The 19,410-nt window shown below is 49.8% G+C and overlaps 1 protein-coding gene and 1 long non-coding RNA gene across 4 annotated transcripts in view; one reads left to right on the top strand and one right to left on the bottom strand.

The window, feature by feature from the left end:
- PTPN5 (protein tyrosine phosphatase non-receptor type 5) overlaps positions 1-8,117 on the bottom strand; it is a 56,348-nt gene extending 48,231 nt beyond the window's left edge. The window contains exon 1 of one of the 3 annotated variants that reach the window (XM_072793809.1): positions 8,016-8,117. The gene's annotated coding sequence lies outside the window, so the exon portion shown is untranslated. Of the gene's footprint in view, positions 1-6,666; positions 6,822-7,801 lie in introns of those variants that run through there. The other 2 variants (XM_072793808.1, XM_072793807.1) reach the window with 2 other exon arrangements.
- On the top strand, positions 7,181-8,513 carry LOC140614684 (uncharacterized). Its single transcript, XR_012015480.1, has 2 exons — positions 7,181-7,390; positions 7,946-8,513. It is a non-coding gene; the product is annotated as an uncharacterized lncRNA (long non-coding RNA).
- The last annotated feature ends 10,897 nt before the right edge of the window (positions 8,514-19,410 follow it).

Below are 19,410 nucleotides of genomic sequence, written 5' to 3'. Positions count from 1 at the left end.
TTTCTGAAATCATGGGCAAAAGAAGCTCGAACACGGCTGACTTACACTTAAGATCCTTGCCTCACCTCTTCCTTCCGGAAGCCTTCTCTGATCTCCGTGCTGTGCAGGCGTCTCTCCTGTGTTCCCACAACCCTTGGCCCAGCACCAGAGGACAGTCACTGCCTAGGTCTGAATTCTGGCTCTGCCACATACTTGCTGTGTGTTCTTGGCAAGTTCCTTAAGCTCTCTGAGTCTGGAAACTGAGGACAATATAAATCTTCTGTGCTGAACTGTTAGGAGGATTAGGTGAGATAATGTCACAAGCACCAAGAAGTGAGGGCTTATTGTTACCATCAGATCACACATCGGGCACGGAGGACTGTTGCAGGGTTACCTGTCGGGGACCCCCCAGGAGACACAGGCTCCTTGTGGGGAGGGCCCTCATGGCCATGTGGATTTCCTGGCACAGTAAATACTTGCATGCATGAATGAACTGCATCCACTAAGATGTCCCTGGAGAACTTTCTTTTTCCACCCACAATGCCTCTAAATCACAATAATTCTTCAGAAATGGAGGCTGGATTCATTTTTACTCCCTTCTCTCCTATTATCTTCAAGGCCATGAAGAAGCCATGAAATTCTACCTTTTTTTTTTTTTAAAGAGATTTTATTTATTTGAGAGTGAGAGAAAGTGTGTGAGCTGGAGGGAAAGGGAGAGAGAATCTGAAGCGATTGTGCCGCATGCAGATCACCACGCAGGGCTTGATCTCATGACCTGAGCTGAAACCAAGAGTTGGCCACTTAAAAAATGAGCCACCCAGGTGCCCTGAGTACATCCTTTTGTATTTTTTATTTTTTAAATTAATGGCTTCTTCCCAGACTCCACACTCCTAAGACTTCATTTAGTGGCCCTCTTCATGCTGGGCCCACAAAAATCCCTTAAAAAAAAAAGCCCCCTTGGTTCCTCAAAAAGTTAAACACAGAATTATCATATGATCCAGCAATTCTACTTCTAGGTCTGTACCCAAAAAAACTGAAAGCAGGAGCTCAGATATTACATCAATACTGATAGGAGCACTGTCTACAAGAGCCAAAGGCTGGAAGCAACCCAAGTGACCAATGGACGAACGGATAAACAAAATGCAGTCTGTCCATGCAAAGGAATATTGCTCAGTCTTAAAAAGGAAGAAAATTCTGACACCTGCTACAACATGGATGCATCCTGAGGACATGGCACTAAGTGAAATAATCCAGACACAAAAGGGCAAATACTATATGATTCCACTTACATGAGGGTCCTACAATAGGTAAATTCATAAAGAGAAAAAGTAGAATTCGGGCTACCAGAGGCTGGGAGGGAATGAAGGATTATTGTTTAATGAATACAGAGTTTCAGTTTTGCAAGATGAAAAGCTTTCTATGGGCGGAGGGGAGTGATGGCGGTACAACACCGTGAATGTACTTAATGCCACCGAACTGTGCACTTACAAATGGGTAAAAGAGCAAACTTCGTGTACTTCATCATTTTAAAGAAGCGCCCCAAACTAAACCAACAGAATGCTGGAGGGACTCCATCTCGAATCAGATGTCACATCCTCAAGTGCTCTTTTGCCTCTGGCCTCCTGATCCATGATCTCCCTGTTCATCCTCTCCTGGCTCTTGCTCTGGTGTCCTCTCTTCTCCTTCTACCCCAGGACCCACAGCCACATCATTTTGCCGGTGAAATCAACCTGCCTCTGTCCATAGTCATTCCTTTTCTGTCCCCTGGGCCCCTTTTTAGGCCCTCCATGGTCCCATCATACCCTCTAGAGGATGCTTAAAACGGATGCCTTGAGAATCTGAGATGGGAAAGCTGTGCATGAACATGTTCACTACTATATCCATCAACAAAGAAACAGCTAAACAAAATATAGTAAAGCCACTGAGGATAAAAAGAAGATCATGACGGAACACAGAAGAAGTCATGAAAAAATGTTAAGGAAAAACACAAGGTACTAAAACCGACGTTGACTGATTTCATCTATTAAAAATACAGACCTTTAGAGGCAACTCAGAGACAGACTCTTAACTAGAGAGAACAAACTGATGGTAGCCAGAGGGGAAGGGGGTGAGGGGACGGGGCAATAGGTGATGGGGATTAAAGAGGGATTAAGGTGATGCTCATCTATGATGAGCATGGGTGTTGTACGGAAGTGTCGAAACACTAAATAGTATACCTGAAACAAATATTACACTGTATGTTCACTAACGGGAATTTAAATTAAAAAAAAAATAAAATAAACTGCAGGAAGAAAAAACAAGACACAGATTTTTAGAAGAAATAGAACAGGATGTTCAAGATCATGGTTAATCTTACATTTGCTTTATAGCTTGGTCATGTTATTTTTACGATGCAATTTATTTTTTAAGGCCAGGCAACACCTTTAGGCCGATGATGAAACATACAATCTTTGGAGTTGACTCTAGACACCCACACTGCGCCCGCCACCGAAGTCCACACAAATCCCTCTGAGTGGCTTTCAGAGAGTTCGGGGAGAGGGGAGCGTTCTGACTCTTAAGACGGACATGTCACAGCCTCTCTAATGTCTTCAACCAACCACCTCATCATGCAGAGGAAGGACAATTTAGGGTCTTTGTTTCGCCAGCACAGTGCCCGGGAGATTTGGCCACGAACAGTTCACCCCCTCCATTAGCCCAAAGTCAGAAATTCTCACCAAGATGCTTGCTGTCTAACAAATCTGCGAACCATGGGCTTTTCAAACTTGAACGGCAGCACAGTCAAATCATCTGAGCTTTATCATTTTGATCATACTACAGCTCACTATGCCATGTCTTTATCTAGAGGTTTGTATCATTCCAAGGCATACGGCTTCATACGTAGGTGGTCATTTCTAACATTAATTCATTCCACAACTATTTAGTGAGCCAGCGCTGAGTGTCAGGCTTGGTTTGCCAGTCACTAGAATACAAGGAGAGTAGGACTCTGGTTCTCTTGGAACTCATTAACACTGCGGTTTCTTATTCCTCAGGCCTATAAACACTTACATGAGCTGGCCCTGCCTCTCCTACCTCTGCCCTTACCATCCTTCCTCTCTCCTATCTCTTACTGCCACACTTCCTGTTCCCTGAAAACGCCAAGGTATTCTCACCCCAGGGCCTTTGCACTTGTGGTCTCCTCTTCTTGGAATGCCATTCTCCCCTGGTCTCCTCACTTCGCTTAGGTCTTTGGTCAACTATCACCTCCTCAAAGGCAATTCTATTTAAAGGCAAACCTCTTCCTTCACTCTTCCCCCGCCCCACCCTGTTTTTTCCCCCAGAGCACTGCTCGCCCCTTGAAATGTCATATCTCTGCTTATGTTTTATTTTCTGTCTCCCTTGGTAGAGCTTGGGCAGGAAGTTCATCTTTTTCAGCAATGTATCCCCAGAGCCCAGAACAACCTGGCACGTAACAGATGTTTATATGTATCTGGAGATCAAATGAATGAATGAACAAACTGGCTCTTGACAGTTTAGGGGTGCTCAGGAGCCAGCTTTGCAGGAGTCATTATGGTTCCCTGTCAGATCCACGGCCCCCACTTGCAGGCCTCCCCATACCCCCTCCCACTGGGCTTTCTCTGTGAATGACATCCTTAGCCACTCAGGCTTAAAACCTTGCCACCACTTCTCACTCCTCCCTCCCTCTAGCACCTGTGTCCAAACCACTGTCAGTTCTGGTGACACCCGGGCCTCCTCCTCTCTTCATTCTTACAACCACCCCCGCTCCTTATCTTTTACTTAGACCACTGTCATTGTTTCTTACCTGGGCTCCCTGCCAGTGGGTCCTCCCCTCATCTGTTCTCCACAAGGCAGCCAGGCTGAGTTTCCTAATGGCCAGGCTTGATCATGTCCTAAAGACCAACCTCTCAGCTTGGCATTCAATGCTCCCAGAAACTGCCTCCACCTTTCTACCTAGAAGTTCCTTCTCACAGCTCCTCTGTTATCCTTTCTGCTCCAGTTGGAATGAAACACTTTCCAGTTTCCACACATGCCTGAGAAGCCCCCACTGTCTGCTCTCTGCTCATGCGGCTTCCAGTACTTGAAATCTTTCCTTCTTCGAGTGTGCTAATCACGTAGACCCAACTCAAATGCTACAAAGCTTCTCCAAGAAGCTCTTCCTGATTTTCCAGAAGAATAAAACCCATTCTTCTTCTCAACTCTTTCCCAAAGGTCATCAGTCGCTCTTTTAGGGCAGGTGTTGGGCAAAGACAGGCAACATGACTTAGAAGAGTTTAGAACCTGAATTTAGAGTTTGGAATCTGGATTTAGATCATCTGAGCTCCGAGACACAGCTCTCTGGCTCTGAGACTTTTAAAGTATGCTTTCTTAGGTAGGTTAAACTCTGCGTCTTAACTTCCCCATTTATAAAACGGGAATGATAACTCTATGGCTATTACGGGTGTGTTAGGAGAATTAAATGTAAGCGACACTACATAAGTTACTAAATACGGTCACGATTAGCTACAAAACAACTGATAAATGGAAGCGTGACTTGTCCCGGGGAGGTTTCATGGATGTCTTAGGCTGGATGAGCCCTAAGTCGGGCGAGGAAGGGATTTTTTTCAAAGAGAGGGACTCCGAGGCCCTAAAATCCCGTGCCCTTGGGCAACCTAAAGAGGGAAGAAGTGGAGGGTATATCCACAAAGCTGGGGTTCTAATGGTATTAATAGCTACCAATTCTAGAGCTCTTTCTATGCCCCAGGCTCAGTGCTAAGTACCCTACATAAATTATCTCATCTCATTTTATTCCCTCGCAGAGTAATAGAAGAGGAAAATCAGGCCCACAGTGGTTATATAAATAAGCGCTCCCCTCCCCACCCCCAACAGTTCAGACCTGAAAGGTATCCTGAAAATTTCCAATCTAACGATCTCATTTTTCAGATGGAGAAACTGAGACCCAGAGAGATTATGAGCATTTAACTGAAGCTGCCCAGACGGTGAGGAGGACACAGGGCCTGGAACCCGGACCTCTGCACTTTCTGCCTGGGAGCCACCACCCCACAAAAAGCCAGGGGGCACCTCGCATTAAGACGCCTATGTGCATGGCGCTTCTCGAGTGGGATGCCATTTACGTGGACCAGTGCTGGTCCCTGGAGTCGGGCCACCCACTCACCTTGGTTCTGCTCCCTGCCAGGCTGCTCACCCCACTCAGGAGGGAGGCTCTCGAGACAAGAGCCTCAGGCCCCTAGAGACTGAACACTGCCCTCCTTGCCAACTATCTCACCCAATGGAGTCTCCTCAAAAGTGCTCGACTTCATCCATTCACTGTCCAGCTTGCACGCCTTCAACATACCTCTCGGGGCACCCTGTGTGTGCCGGCCATCGGGCTCAGCTCTGGGGACACCCAGCTGCCCTTGAGGGAGTCTTGCCCTGAGCTACCCTCCGAGCCTGGTGAGGCTGTAACTCAAGCTTCCCCAGCAGCTTTGTCAGCAACACCAAGAGGCTGTAGCCAACAAACGTCAAGGAGGAAGGGGTGGCCCGACATGAAGGACTTGGGGACCTCCTCAAAGGGATGACGAAGGGGGCCTGGTTAGATTAGAAGACCCCTGCCATTAAGGAGGAGGGGAGCGTGACTGGGAAGGCACATAGTCTGGTAAAGGTGAAGGAAGGGGTTGGCACATCAACTGGTTGATCTGATCTCCTGCCTAGAGCTGCTTCATTCTTGCAAATGCAATCCCCAAACCTGTGCTTGCTTGCATAAGAGAGCTCTCCTTTGAGGCTGGCTGTGGCAAACTAAAGGCCACCCTTCCCCCCCCCACACACACCCCACGGTAAGGATGGTGGCAAATGAATGGCACCTGCCGCTCCAAGCGGGGGCAGGGCTGGAATCACAAAGACTTCCCTGGTACACTCATGAATTTTGGGGTTCTGGGGCTTCAGTGGGCATAGGATTGAATTATGTAGGAGGGAAATGAACATGAAAGCCAGAGACCCTAGATTCTAATGCGGGCTTGGTCATTAACTCTGGTGACCTTGGTCGAGCCACCTCCCTGGACCTCAGTTTCCCCATGTGTAAAGCGAGGGGGTGAAATGAGTCCCGAGGGTTCATCTGGTCCCGACCCTCTAGGCCACGCGGTCCTTGGTAAGGTAAGGCCCTCAGGGCTCCCACCCGGACCCCGGGCCCGGCTCCGCGTTTGGCAGGAGCCTCCTCTGGGGGAAGGGGCATGCGGGGGAGGGGGGCGCGCGGCGCTCTCGGGCTCTCGTTTTGGGGGTGGGGGGTGGGGGGGGGCTGTCGAAGGTCCGCGGGTCGGGGGAGGCGAGGGGAAGGCTGGGGCCGCGCTTTCCAGGCCAGCGGGCGAGCGGCGCCCTCCAGCCTCCCCGCGGGGCGTCAGACCCCGACAGGCGACGCGGCCGGGAGCCGAGCAGCAGCGGCGGGCGCGGGGCCTCGGACCCGGGCAGCGTCTCCATCCTTCCCCAGAACGCGCGCGAGCTTCGCGGGCAGCGGCTGCGGCTCGGGCCCCCTCCCCCAGCCCGGGGGCGCGGGGAGCCCCACGGGGGCGTGGCGGTGGCGGCGGCGGCGGCGGCGGCGGTGGCGGTGGCGGCGGCCGGCCCGGGCGGTGGGGGGTGCCCGTCGCGGGGCCGCCCCGCAGGGACCCCGCGCCCTCCCCGCCGGCTCCCGGCACAAAGGCGCCACCGAGGCGCCGCACTTACCGGCCAGAGCGGGCTGCGGGCTGCGGGCTGCGGGCTGCGGGCTCCGGGCTGCGGGCGGGAGGGTGCGCGCGCGAGGGTGCGCGTGTCTGCGTGTGCTCCCGGGTGTGTGACGGGGGCCGCGCCGAGCTCCGTGCGTCTGCGTGTGCGGGGGCGTCCGTCCGTCCGTCCGCCCGCCGCCCGCCGCTCCGTCCCGCGCTCCGTGCGCGCTCCCCGGCCGGCCGCCCCACAGCGCGCTCGGGCTGCGGAGTCGCGGGCGCAGCCGCCCCCGGCCCGGCCCCGCCCCGCCCCCGGGAGCTGCGCAGGACCCGCGGGGCCGGGGCCGGGGCCGGGGCCGGGGCCGGGGCCGGGGCCGGGGGCGGGGGCGGCAGCTCCGGCAGCGCCCCGGGCCCCCGCGCGGCCCCAGCCCGGCCCCCGACCCGCGTCCCGGCGGCGGAGCTGAGCTCGGCGCCCCCGCCCCCCGCGCCGCCCGGAGTCCCCGCGCCCCCGCCCGCGCCCCCGCCCCGCCCCCGCCCCGCCCCCGCGCGGAGGCCGCCCGGACCCGGAGGGCGGGGGAGCGGGACACCCGCGCGCGTCTCATTCATGATTTCTCTCTTCCCGGGAGCCCCGGGCCCGGGTGCGCCGATCCGGCGGCCGCCAGAGGGACCCCCGGCGGGGCCGTGCGCGCCGAGCCCAGGGCGGGACGGACAGGCGGACGGCTGCGGGCCGAGGAAGGCGACACAAAGGGGTCAGTGCCGGGGGCGCCGGGGGAGGGCGAGGAGGGGGCGCTGTGGCGCGACGCCCGGGTCCGCAGGGGGGATGGCGCCCCCGCCCGCCCCCGCCCTCCCTCGTGGGTCCGGGGAGCTCGACCCGGCCCCGCCACACTGTCCCGCCCGGCGCTCGCACCTGCCGCGGCGCCCCCGTGGGCTCCGGGGCTGCCCACGCACCCCGCAATCCCACGCGCCCAGGCCGGCGCCCCGCTGGCGGGAGGTTGCTGGTACTCCCGGTGGGGGAGGAGGGAGCTCTCGGCGGCGTCAGGCTGCTCGCAGGGCAGGGGCCCTCAGCCCCAGCTACTCGGGGACCGGGGACCGGGGACCCGGGACCCGAGGCGCAGCACCGCCCAGCTACCGCCCTGGTCCCAGCCGCCATCCTCGCTCACCTGGATTTCTGCAGCAGCCTCCAGGCTGCCCCCCCTGCTTCAGCCTCGGCCCCCGCAGTTGGGTCTCCACACAGCAGTCAGAGATGCGTATAAAACCTAAGTCTTCGCCTTCCCTGGAAATCCTACAATGGCTCTTCGTTTCAGGCAAGTGAAAGCCAAAGCCCCACAACGGCCCGCCAGACCTCTCAGGAGCCGGCTCCTGTTGAACTCTCACCTCACTCCCTGCCGCTCCGGCCACACTGGTCCCCCTCAATGCATCACCAACATGGCAGCCACCCCCTGGCCTCCGGACCTTTGCACGGCGGCGATGTTCTCTGCCTGGAAACTTCCCCCAGATAGTCACATGACTTGCTCCTTTACCTCTTAAACGTGTCACCTCCAACAGGCCTTCTGGACCATCCCGTTTTAAATTGCAGGCCCCCTGCCCCTATTTTCTCCACGGTAGTCATGACCTTTATTTTGCGTCTCCTGTGGCTCGTTGGCCCTTCACTGCCAGCTCTCCCCTCAGTCCTCTGACGTTCCAGTCCTCCAGGCTCACCAAAATTCTGTTCTCTAAACAAACTGTATTTTTCCCATTTCTATCCTGTGTTCATTCGGTGCCTTCAGCCTGGGAAGTCACGCACTGACGTTTCACCTAGATTGTAAGGTCCGGTTCAAATACATGCTTCTCCATGGGGCTTTCACTCATGTCCCCAGGGGTACTCAGCACTCATTCCTTTCTGTCTACCATGATGCGGTTCCTTGTCTTTTGTTTTTTTTTTTTTTCCCAAGTGCACCATAAACTCCTGGGATAGGTCCGGGTTTCTCATCTCTCCCCAGGTCCCAGCACAAAAGGGACCATCAGTGCATGTTTGTGGATCAAAGGCAATGATTGGAAGGCCTGGATCTTGATTAGTCTTTTTTTTTTTTTTTCCTGGGAGGGGCACAGAGCCTACCCAGCCAGGTCTTCTTGTTATCCACAAGTAGTTGCCTGTGGCATAAGGGATGGACCAAACGTCAGATAACCAGGCCACGATGCTTGGTCTGTGCAGAAGCTGTGCAGAAGCGTAGGTAGACGTCAGTTGGTTCTCAAGGCCTTGAGAGCATCATCTCTGTCAGCTTAAGGCTGATTTTCCCTGATGGTGTCAATGTAACAACAGTGACCAGAAATGAACACTTAGTATGTTCCCGGCACCGTTTTGTGTTATTTCCAAGGCACTGCTCTAGTTCATCTTCATGATCATTTTGGGAGGCAGACATTTGGATGTCATCATTTTCAAAACAGGAGCCAGAAAGAGTAAGTGACTTACCTAAGGTCCTACGGCTGCTGTGTGAGGGATGTTGTTTCAAATTCAGATCTAGCTAATTCCAAAGCCGAAATCCATGGAGCAGGGCTGCCTTAACACTGAAGGCCCTGGAGGCTGTTGGAGGGGAGAGGAGGAGGAGGGCTCAGAGAGCCTCGGCAAGGTCAGCCTGGTCCAGATTCTTTTGGAAACCAGCTCAGGAGTCACGGAAGCTTGGCGCTCCAGCAGGTCCAGGGCCTCGCAGGTTTCTGCCAATGGTGTCTGTGATGTCCTGTGATGGAGGCTAGTTGTTGCCCTTCATAAAGAAAATGCCAGAAGGCCAGCACAGCGTCACAGACATTCCTAGCTCTGTGCTCTGGGTTCCAAACTCAGTCCCGGCTGTCAGATGTGACATGTTCGTCTCAAACAGTTACAGTAAGGATCTGTGATGATCTATATGGTAACATTATATATATATAATGTGGCATAAGGGATGTGTATATATATATATATATATATACACACACACACACACCTGCATGAATGTGCCTGCAAAGTAGTAGAGGCTAAAAAAAAAATGATCTGTCTCCTTCCTGTAGGGCATTTCTATCACATAGAGATATAGCCAAACTAGTCTTCTTACCCTGTTTCTGCCCTGTGAACCCCCTTTTAAAGAGTCTCAGATTCCCATTGCCTGGTAAATGTTACCCTGGGGTGCAGTGAAGGAAGGAAAGTCCAACTTTTATTAAGGGCTTTAAAAACAAGCTATCCGTGTTACTTCCCTGTATCCTCCCCTTTCATCTGCATGGGTACATTAGGAGGGAGGCACTGTTATTACCAACAAGGAAACTGAGGCCCAGAGAGTTCCGGGGCCTTCCCCACTGCCACAGGACTCACTAATTAATGGCAGGAATGAGATCCTGACCTCTGTCTGACTCAGTGCCCTGAACAGCACCCATCTCTTAACCCCAGCACCACGGAGAGTAAGCCCACCAGTTTCCTTTCTCTTCTCTGTTGAGGAAGAAGGAGAATTCTGTGAGTCCCATGCCATGAGGTCGTCATTGAGGGGTTGGGAGGGCTTAGGCTTATTGGGCCATTCTGTGTGACTCATGTACCCTTTCTTGAGGAAGGGAAGAAGAGGGGTTTAGGAAAGAGGAGGAAGGAGAAGAGAAAGATGGTCTGAGTAACCAGAGAGCATCTTGCTCGTGGTTTTTGATGGGCTCTTAGAGGTTAGAGTCAATATTTCTTCCTTTTGGCCTCACTTGGAATTCACTCTACTGATAATGAAATGTTTTGCTTCGGTGGAAACGTTCCCCTCTCCAGATTTTATTTACTTCCTTATTTATAACCCACCCCAATCCGCAAAGGATTTGAGGTAGCTTACCACAGGAGCAGAAACCATAAAGCAATGTTAAAATATCAATAAGGATAGAGAATCAGGACCAAGGAAAATGTAAGTACACTTTGAGAGACAAGACCAAGGCTTGGTCATTACACCTGATTTTTATCAAGTTCTTCCTGAAGGCGATGGAATTTGCGTAGGTTATTTTCTTTAAGCCATAAAAGAGCTCTGTGAGGTAGGTGCTATTATTACCTTCCCTTTGAGGCATAGGGAACTGAAGGCCAGAGAGGCGAACTGTGATGCACAAAGTCACTTAGCTGGTGAGCAGCGGAACCGATATTTGGTGTGATTTTTGGAGCTCACGACCTGCACCACTGTCCTGCCCTGCCTCTCCAACGGACAAAAGACCACAAATATGCAGACCACAGGGGCCTCCAGAGCACTGGGCTTGAGCCTCAGATTCGGTTCTGATCCTCTTGGATATCAAAAAGAAAGGGAAATAGCATGTGGAACTAATGCCTTCACATTGTTCAAGTCTTTGGTCAAGGTCATCTCCTCAATGAGGCCCACCCTGACCACTCTCCTTAACAGCGGAGCCTGCCTCTGCCCCCTGCCTTCTGCTGCCCAGTCCACCTTTACCTTTTCTCTCATGGTGGCGTGCATTTTACCTCCTAACGTACTGGGTACTATGTAAGCTATATCGTATATTTGTTGCAACGTAAGGTGCTCTTTAATACGTTCTTTATTAATACCTGTATTGATAAATTTTAAATTACCTAACTTATCTGTTTAATATAGTTGCTGTTTCAGTCTGTCTCCTTCCACTCGAATATAAGTTCCACACGGGCAGACATTGTCGTCTGTTTGGATCACTGATAGATCCTGGGTGTTGTCGCAGACAATGCCTGATGTGTATAGGTGCCCCATAGGTTTTTGTTGAATGCTTAAATAATTAAATCAGCGAGGAAGAAACAGACCAATATGTCTATAGTGGCAAAGTAGGTCACTTTTTTTTTTTTTTTTTTTTGGCTAGCTCCTATTTTCTTTCCTTCCTCCTTTGATTTCTTCATTTTTCTCTTGTTCATTTCCCTAAGAATTCGAGGCAGCTCTAACACTTAGCTCTCAGAGCACATTTATCTTCAGGAGGCTTTTTTTCTGACGGTAGACTCTGAGGGTCCCTGTGGCCAATGGCCTTAGTGTCATAGTCATAGCAAATGCATAAATGGGATTCCTGAAGTTGGTTTTGGTTAAGTCTCTCAATAAAAGCTGGGCATTATCCCACACCTAAATTGGCAAAGATAATCCATTTAAGGGGTCTAGGAATCATGTCCTCGTACCATTCCCAAGGAGTTGGGATTCGGAGCAGATGCTGTGGGAACAGAGATGGGTAAATTAAAAGCAGAGCATTTGTGTGAAATAATTGACTGAAAAGGAGAGGACATCTTTGTGTTCCTAAGAGCTCACCTCCAGAGTCATATTTCCTGGCTGCAAGCCTGAAGAGTGAAAAGCCAAGGACGTTAACAAGGTTTGTCAGAGGAGAAACTCAGCCGAGACCAATGGCTGGGGTGGATGCGGGTTGGGGGTGTGATGTGATCTTTTTGTAGGAGCTGGCCTCAGCTCCTGGCCAAGCCTCTGGGAGCCACGGACACAAGCCTGTCTGCTCAAGGTGAAGGCCAAGGGCACCTGGCTGCCAATCCCAGGAAGATACATCAGAAACACTGGTCTCAGGAGGAATGGGAATCAGAACTGTGGTCATGGCTCTGGGATCCTGTGAAGCAGATTCATTCAACAAATATTTTATGGAGGGCCTCCTCTGAGCTGGCTATCATTCCAGAAGCTGGATATGCATTAGAGAACAAGTTAGTCAGCTTCCCTGCTCTCATGGTAACTACATTCCAGGGGGGTACACACTGCCAATGAACTGGGGTAAAATAATGAATAAAAGGGTAATTTCAGACAGTGGTAAGTGCAATGAAGGAAAAGAAAACAGCAGGGTGATGGAGAGTGAAGGTAGAAGGAGGCCGCTTCTGGGTGTTCGGGAAGGCCTTTCGGAGGAGGTAACATTTGAGCAGAGACTTGAGGTACGAGAAGAAAACAGCCATGCAGGGTAGGGAAGAGCTTTCCAGACAGAACTTTCTCTTCTAGGCACAGCTGGAAGGCCAGGGAGAGATGTGGCAGGGGAGGCTGGGAGAGTTTGGGGTTCATCCTAGTGCTCTGGGAAGCTACAGGAAGGTTCTCTGTGGGAGCGTGATGGGACTGGACTTGAATGTGGCATCCTAAAGAGCAGCAGCAGCAGAGAAGCACTGAGAACCCCAGCCCTCTGCCCTTAAGGGGCCCCCAGAAGTGTCTAGTGCTTCCCACGCTGGCTGCATTTCAGAATCATTTGGGGGAACTATGAAAAATATATAGATTCTCAGGCTCCCCCCCCCCCCGAAAATCTGGCTCAGTAGGATTGGGATGAGGCACTATCTTAAGATGATTCTGCTGATGGGCTGGGAACAACCAGCTGGTCAAGGCTCCCCACTTTAGGGGGAGTATACTGAGGTGCAAGAAGGAGAAATGCCTTGTTTGAAGCCACACAGGGTATCTCCTGACCCTGGAGCACTAAAGGCCAGGGGTCTCTGGCAAGAAGCCACAGGAGTGGCTATTGGCTAATGTAGACAAAAGGGGATTTTTTTGGAAGGCCATGGGGGAGCTCATGGATGGAAGGGAAGGTTTGGAAAGATGGGAGTCAGGTTTGTAGGTTTGCAGGGTTAGAACATCTCCACTGTTCACATCCAGGCGTCACTGTAGAGATGCATGAGCACCTAACTTGGTTTTCTTCCTTCCTGCCACTCAAGAGTCAAAGTTCTAGGAGAGCGGGAGTCTAATGAGCTGGGTTCTGGTTGTGGACTCCCCCCACTGGCTAGGGGAAGGCACACCCTGATTGACTGTCCTGTTCAGACTTCACTCAAGACTTCATCCAAAGGGAAGCCAGGGCTCTGCTATCAAAAGAACAGCCACAAATGTCCACTACATATGGCACCTCAGGGGGCTGTAAAGATCACTCATCGCTATCATCATTACCACCAGCATAGTAATACTTATTCATTTGCAGTGTGCCAGGTACTATTCAAAATGTGCTGGGAATCCCTGGGTGGCTCGGTGGTAGTGCCTGCCTTTGGCCCAGGGCATGATCCTGGAGTCCCGGGATCGAGTCCTACATCAGGCTCCCTGCATGGAGCCTGCTCCTCCCTCTGCTTATGTCTCTGCTTCTCTCTCTCCTCTGTGTCTTTCATGAATAAATAAAATCTTAAAAAAAAAAAAGTGCTACGTATATGAACTGATTTAAGTCATCCTTTCAGGCCATGAGGCAGGTATTGAAGTAGGTACTGAGCTAAGAAACTGAAGTGCAGAGAAGGTATATAGCAACTAATGTCTAGATTCTGCTTTTACAGGTTCCAAAGGTCATTTACACCTGTTGCCTAATTTGCTTCTCACGGTAACCTATAAGGACAGGCATTTTTACAGGTGGAGAAAATAAGAGTGTGCATGCTCTAGAATCTGGTTTGTAGGTGGGGGAGTCCTTGGATTCATAATTCAGTCATTCAATCATCCATCCATCCATCCATCCATCCATCCACTTGCTCATTCATTCATCAAGCAGCAAGCAGCTGTCAGGGGTCAGGACTGTGGCAGGTTCTGGAAACTCATTGGTTAACATGCCACAGTTTCTTCTCTCCAGGAGTTCACCAACCCCAGGTAGATTATTTGGGGGCAGTGGCAAGAGAAGAGTATAGAACATGAGGCTGGCCTAGAAAAAAACCCAAAACGAAGGGCCTCGTGTAAAGGAGTTTGGATTTTGTCTTGAGGGCAACCACAGAATGATTCTAAGCTGGGAATGTGTGCCTTACGAAGTCAGCTCTGACTGCAGCATGAAGAATGGACTGGAGAGGTAAGAATGAAGGTAGGGAGACAGTTGCAGGATGATTCTGGTGAGAAAGCATGGCTGCCTGGATTAGGATGTTGGCCCTGGGGTAGAAGGAAGTGAACAGAGTTGACAGATGAAAAATGGAATTGCCAGGACCTGCTGGTTGGCTGAGGGTAGAGGGTGAAAGAGGGATTTAGGATGAGTGCAGGGTTTCTGACTTGGGCAACTAGGTAAGGTGTGGTGCCCTATACTGTGGGTGAAGGCTAGGTGAGGAACCACTGGGTGTGAGGGATGACAGCCTAGTTATGGACCTGTGGTGTTTGAAGTTCCAGTATGACAGGGACAGGGAGGAATATAGAAGTTTGTAGAACTTTTGCCTCCAGACCCTGTGATCTACCCAGAATGCCTTGCGAATTGAGACTCTCCATTTGTAAAGAACACTCAGAAACTCAGAGACTGTCAGATAAACCTTAGAGATCCCCTACTTCATCTCCCTCATGTTTCAGATGAGAAAACAGATGCCAGAGAAACGTGGTTCCTGGAAGATCGCAAAGCAAGTGGATGGCTGAGCTAAAACCAGAGCACAGGGCTTCCCAGAAGGCCCCTTCCCTGCCATCCCACGGGACCCTAGTCCAGAGGGCACGCACCGGAAACTTGCAGCTGAATCCAAACTCCAAAAGAACTCTGTTTGGCCTGTAATGGATTCAAATTAGTTGTCATCATTAAAAAAAAGATAAGGACATTTCAATCACAAATCCATATTAAAAAAAAAATAACAAGACCTGGCACCTTCATGCTCACATTGCCTATGTGACAGTGATGAACGACGCGGGACAGCTGCTCCCTTAAAGTGGGGCCTGTTCAGTTTGCCGGAGTCCCCCCTCTTATCCCCATCACCGAGGGCACGTGCCATCTGCCATTTGTCAACTTGTTGCTCTGTTGTTTTTCTTAGAGTGGAAAGTCTTTTTGTAACTAACTCAAATATCTCTTATCTGTCCCCAGCTTGCTTCATTTCCCTGACCCCTGAAAGCGTTTGAGTTATGACCCTACGCCTTTCCCTCTGTGAACCACAAATTCCTCTTTTGCAAAGCAAGGCATTTGAATAGGATGATTCCAAGGCCCTCCAAGACGGCACTTCAGAAAGGAGTTGTGCTGTTGACAAAGCATAATTGTTCTGCAGATGGTTTTTGAGGGATTGCTCACCCTTGACTCTTTTGTCCTTGAATTATGATTTATCTAAGCCCTTGGAAGAAAAATGCCTTTTGTTTTGGGAGTTTATCCTTCATCTTTTGATTTTGAAAAAAAGAAAAGAGTACTTCAAACAATGCAGCATAGCTGCAGTTGCTAGGAAGAGAGCAGCACCAGAGGCTGCCTGGAGACGAAGCCAGCAGAAAACTTCCCTTCCCTTCCCTTCCCTTCCCTTCCCTTCCCTTCCCTTCCCTTCCCTTCCCTTCCCTTCCCTTCCCTTCCCTTCCCTTCCCTTCCCTTCCCTTCCCTTCCCCGCTGATCCTCTCCCCTCCCTTCCCCTCCCCTCTCCTTCCCTTCCTTCCTTCCTTCCTTTCCTCCCTCCCTTCCCCCATCCCTCCCTCTCTTCTCTCCGTCTCCTTTCTCTTGAGCAAAGATGTCATAATCAAAAACTTCTCCTAAAAAGACCACCCTTACACCAATAGAATTTCGGTTGCCCTGAATCCAAAGGGTTATTTCTAAAGACCACCCCATCCCTAGCCAAACTATTATATACTCCATGAAATGAACTCTTGAGTTTTAATTCTGGATCCACCATTAGATAGTCGTTTCTAGTGTCTTGGGCAAGTAATTTATTTTTTTTTTCCTCTGGGCTTCGGTTTCCCTATCTATAAAATGGAAGGTTGGAGGAAATGCTTGGATGCTCTTGCCTTTCCTTCCAGCGCTAACATTTTCGGAGACTGCCAGAGATTTAGAGAATAAGGTGGCACCAGCAGGTAATATCTCTGTGACTCTCCTTCAAGGTCAGCAAGACCTGAGACCTCTTCTCTTTGGAGCCATAGTACTCAGCAGGTCTTTGGCTTTTTCTCAAGTTGTTTGTTTGGGTTTTTTTGTTTTGTTTTGTTTCTGTTGAAGTAATCTCTACACCTAGTGTGGAGCCCGAACTCACCACTGGAGATCAAGAGTCTCATGCTCCTCTGACTGAGCCAGCCAGGCGCCCCAACTCTGGTTATTTAATCAGTGGTAAAGGATTTCTATCCACCCTTCTCAGTTGACGTGATGTGCCTCCCATATCTGTCTTGGTAGGTAATCGTACTGTTAGCATCGTTCCTTTATTGTAGGACCTAAAGTCTGTGGTTATTTAATTCTTCCAGCCTGGGATCACCCTCAGACTGCAGGTCCCCAGCCACAGGGATGATGGAGACGATTTAAGCAACAAGTGCGTCCCCTGGTGACTGATGTAAAAATTGCAATAAGGCTCAGCTATTCAACAAATCCTGCCTCTGCGTAATCCTCAAAGTAGAATTTTTTAAAAAGGGCATAAATGTCATGTAAAGTAATATACAGCTTACAAATAGGAAATTTATTGTTTCTGAAGGTTGTGTGTCCACTCCCAGAGCCAAATTTTGCCCATTTGACATGTCTACCCCCCAGGGCTCCTCAGTTCTTGACTTACCAGTTGAGGTAGCGCATGGGATGAGGTCCACACTGCCGTCCTCTGGTTAGGCCTGTTTCTCAGTGCAACAGTGGGATTGGTTATTCCAGGACACAATCAGCTCCCAGTTGTCAGAGGTATAGAAACAGATGTTACCAGAGTCCTTCTTGGCACTGCTAGAAAGGGTAGGGGTCATGTTAGATTCACTTATTCAAACGGTCAAATACTTATTGAGTATCTGCTGTGTCCCAGAAACCTACGTGACAGGTGTACAAGTTGTGAACAAACCAAAGACCTTGTTTTATGAGCTTACATTTTATCAGTGAGGGGGAACAAGCCCCACTATTCTTTTCTAATCAGAGATGCTAAGATTTATCAATTCCAAGTAATGGTAGTCTGATTTGGCAAAAAATTTTAACAATGATTTGGCCAGGGGACTCAGCGCCCTAAGGAGATTTAGTATATCAGGTTGAAAGCAGTTGAGGCCTCAGGGCATCATGCTGACAGACAGAAGCCCTAACTCTGAAGCTAGTCTGGGTCCTAAAAGTGGAATCTGAAGGAGGCTGGTTCAAAATCTTCATTCTCCCAGGTATGATTAGTCTGGGGTAGAGCCTGCGGGTGAGAGGAGAAGAGAAAGAGGAAGGCATACAGATGTCAGGAGTTGCATATATTCACAAATCATCAGAGCTGGGAGACCGTCTTGGAATGATCTCTTGTAACATCCCCATTTTAGAGACAGAGTGACTGAGACCCAGAGAGAAGGGCCTTGCCTGAAATCACAATTAATGATCATTAGCACAGTGGAACTAAAAATGGAATTTGTATAAATCGATAAGGAGAATGAACAGATTACGAGTAAATAGTATGATTCTAATTTTGATTAAAAATCATATATGGTTATATTCTGGAGGTGGGATTATAAGGATTTTAATTTTTTTGTTACACACTGATATACTTTTAAAACATCCTAGGGGCGCCTGGGTGGCTCAGTCAGTTAAGCATCTGCCTTCGGCTCAGGTCATGATCTCAGGGTCCTGGGACCGAGCCCCACACTGGGCTCCCTTCTCAGTGGGGAGCCTGCGTCTCCCTCTCCCTCTGTCGCTCCCCCTGCTTGTGCTCTCTCTTTCTCTCTCTCAAATAAAAAGAGAAATCAAATCTCTAAAAAATAAAACCCAAAAGTATTGTACAGTGGGAGCACACCATTGTAAATTAAAAATAAATGTTATTCAAAAAGAGCTTGTAGTTTCAATGATTCAAGGGAAATAAACCAAAATCCCATAACAGTGCTGGAATACATACATGTATATATTTCTTTTCTCCACTTTTATGAATCTTTTGCATTTTATTTAATAACTTATCGTAGACATCACTGGTCATCCCAATATGCAGTTCCTCCCTCATTCTGGACATACAGCAGGATCCCCCTTTCTTGGGGAGTAAGTGCGCTTGGCCCTGGCACTGATCATAGTCCTCATTTTGCCCAATAGGTTATGACCGGTGTGATCAATGGAAATAGGGAGAGGTCACCTTAGGGCTATAGGATTTGATTTCCAGCGTGAGCCTCTCTAGCAACAGTGGACTCTAAGCCTCATGCTGAGATGGAAGTACCTTAGGCTGGAAGTTTCCTGTACTGCTGATGGTGGACCTGGAGAACAGCTACTCTGAAGAGTGCCCAGACATACTGTGCACTTTGTATGAGAAGGAAATAACCCTTTTTCTCTGCTGTGTCACTGAGATTTTGGAGGTGCTTGTTACCACAGCATTACCTATAACGACCAATCCAGTAATACATATCAACTCACAAAGTGAAAATCGTTACCATTTCGTCAAATGTAATCAGTTAGATGTACAATATGTAGACATTTTTATGGCAAATTTCACATTAAATCATGTTTGTAGTGAATAATCATCCTGTTTGATTTAAAATCAAAATAATTTTTTTTCAATTAAGGAATATTGATGTATAATGACTAGCTTACTGAATTGCTGGCTTGTACTACTGGGAGGGGCCTCAGCATTGCATCTTGCACATCCTGCAAGTTCATATAGAGGTGTATCCGAACCATCTGATACAAATGAATGGTCTCGGGGATCCCGGGGTGGCTCAGTGGTTTGGAGCCTGCCTTTGGTCTGGGGCATGATCCTGGAGTCCCGGGATCGAGTCCCGTGTTGGGCTCCCTGCATGGAGCCTGCTTCTCCCTCTGCCTGTGTCTCTGCCTCTCTCTCTCTGTGTCTCTTGTGAATAAATGAATAAAATCCTTATAAAAAAAATGAATGGTCTCAACTAATGGATTCCCAGAACTTAGTAATCAGTAACACCAGGGAACTTTACAAAAATTGAGACTTCTCAGTCACTTGTGGAGTTTTGGTTAAGGAGGCCTAGCGCCGGACCTAGCAAGTGGCATGTTAAGAAACCTGCCATGTGACCTCAATCCCAGGCCCGAGACTCCCTGGTCAAGAGGATGATTTCAAACT

Source organism: Canis lupus, chromosome 23 (assembly GCF_048164855.1).
Source record: "Canis lupus baileyi chromosome 23, mCanLup2.hap1, whole genome shotgun sequence".
NCBI lineage: Eukaryota > Metazoa > Chordata > Mammalia > Carnivora > Canidae > Canis > Canis lupus.
Note: the sequence above shows the minus strand (reverse complement) of the source record. Positions and strands in the feature narration are given on the sequence as shown.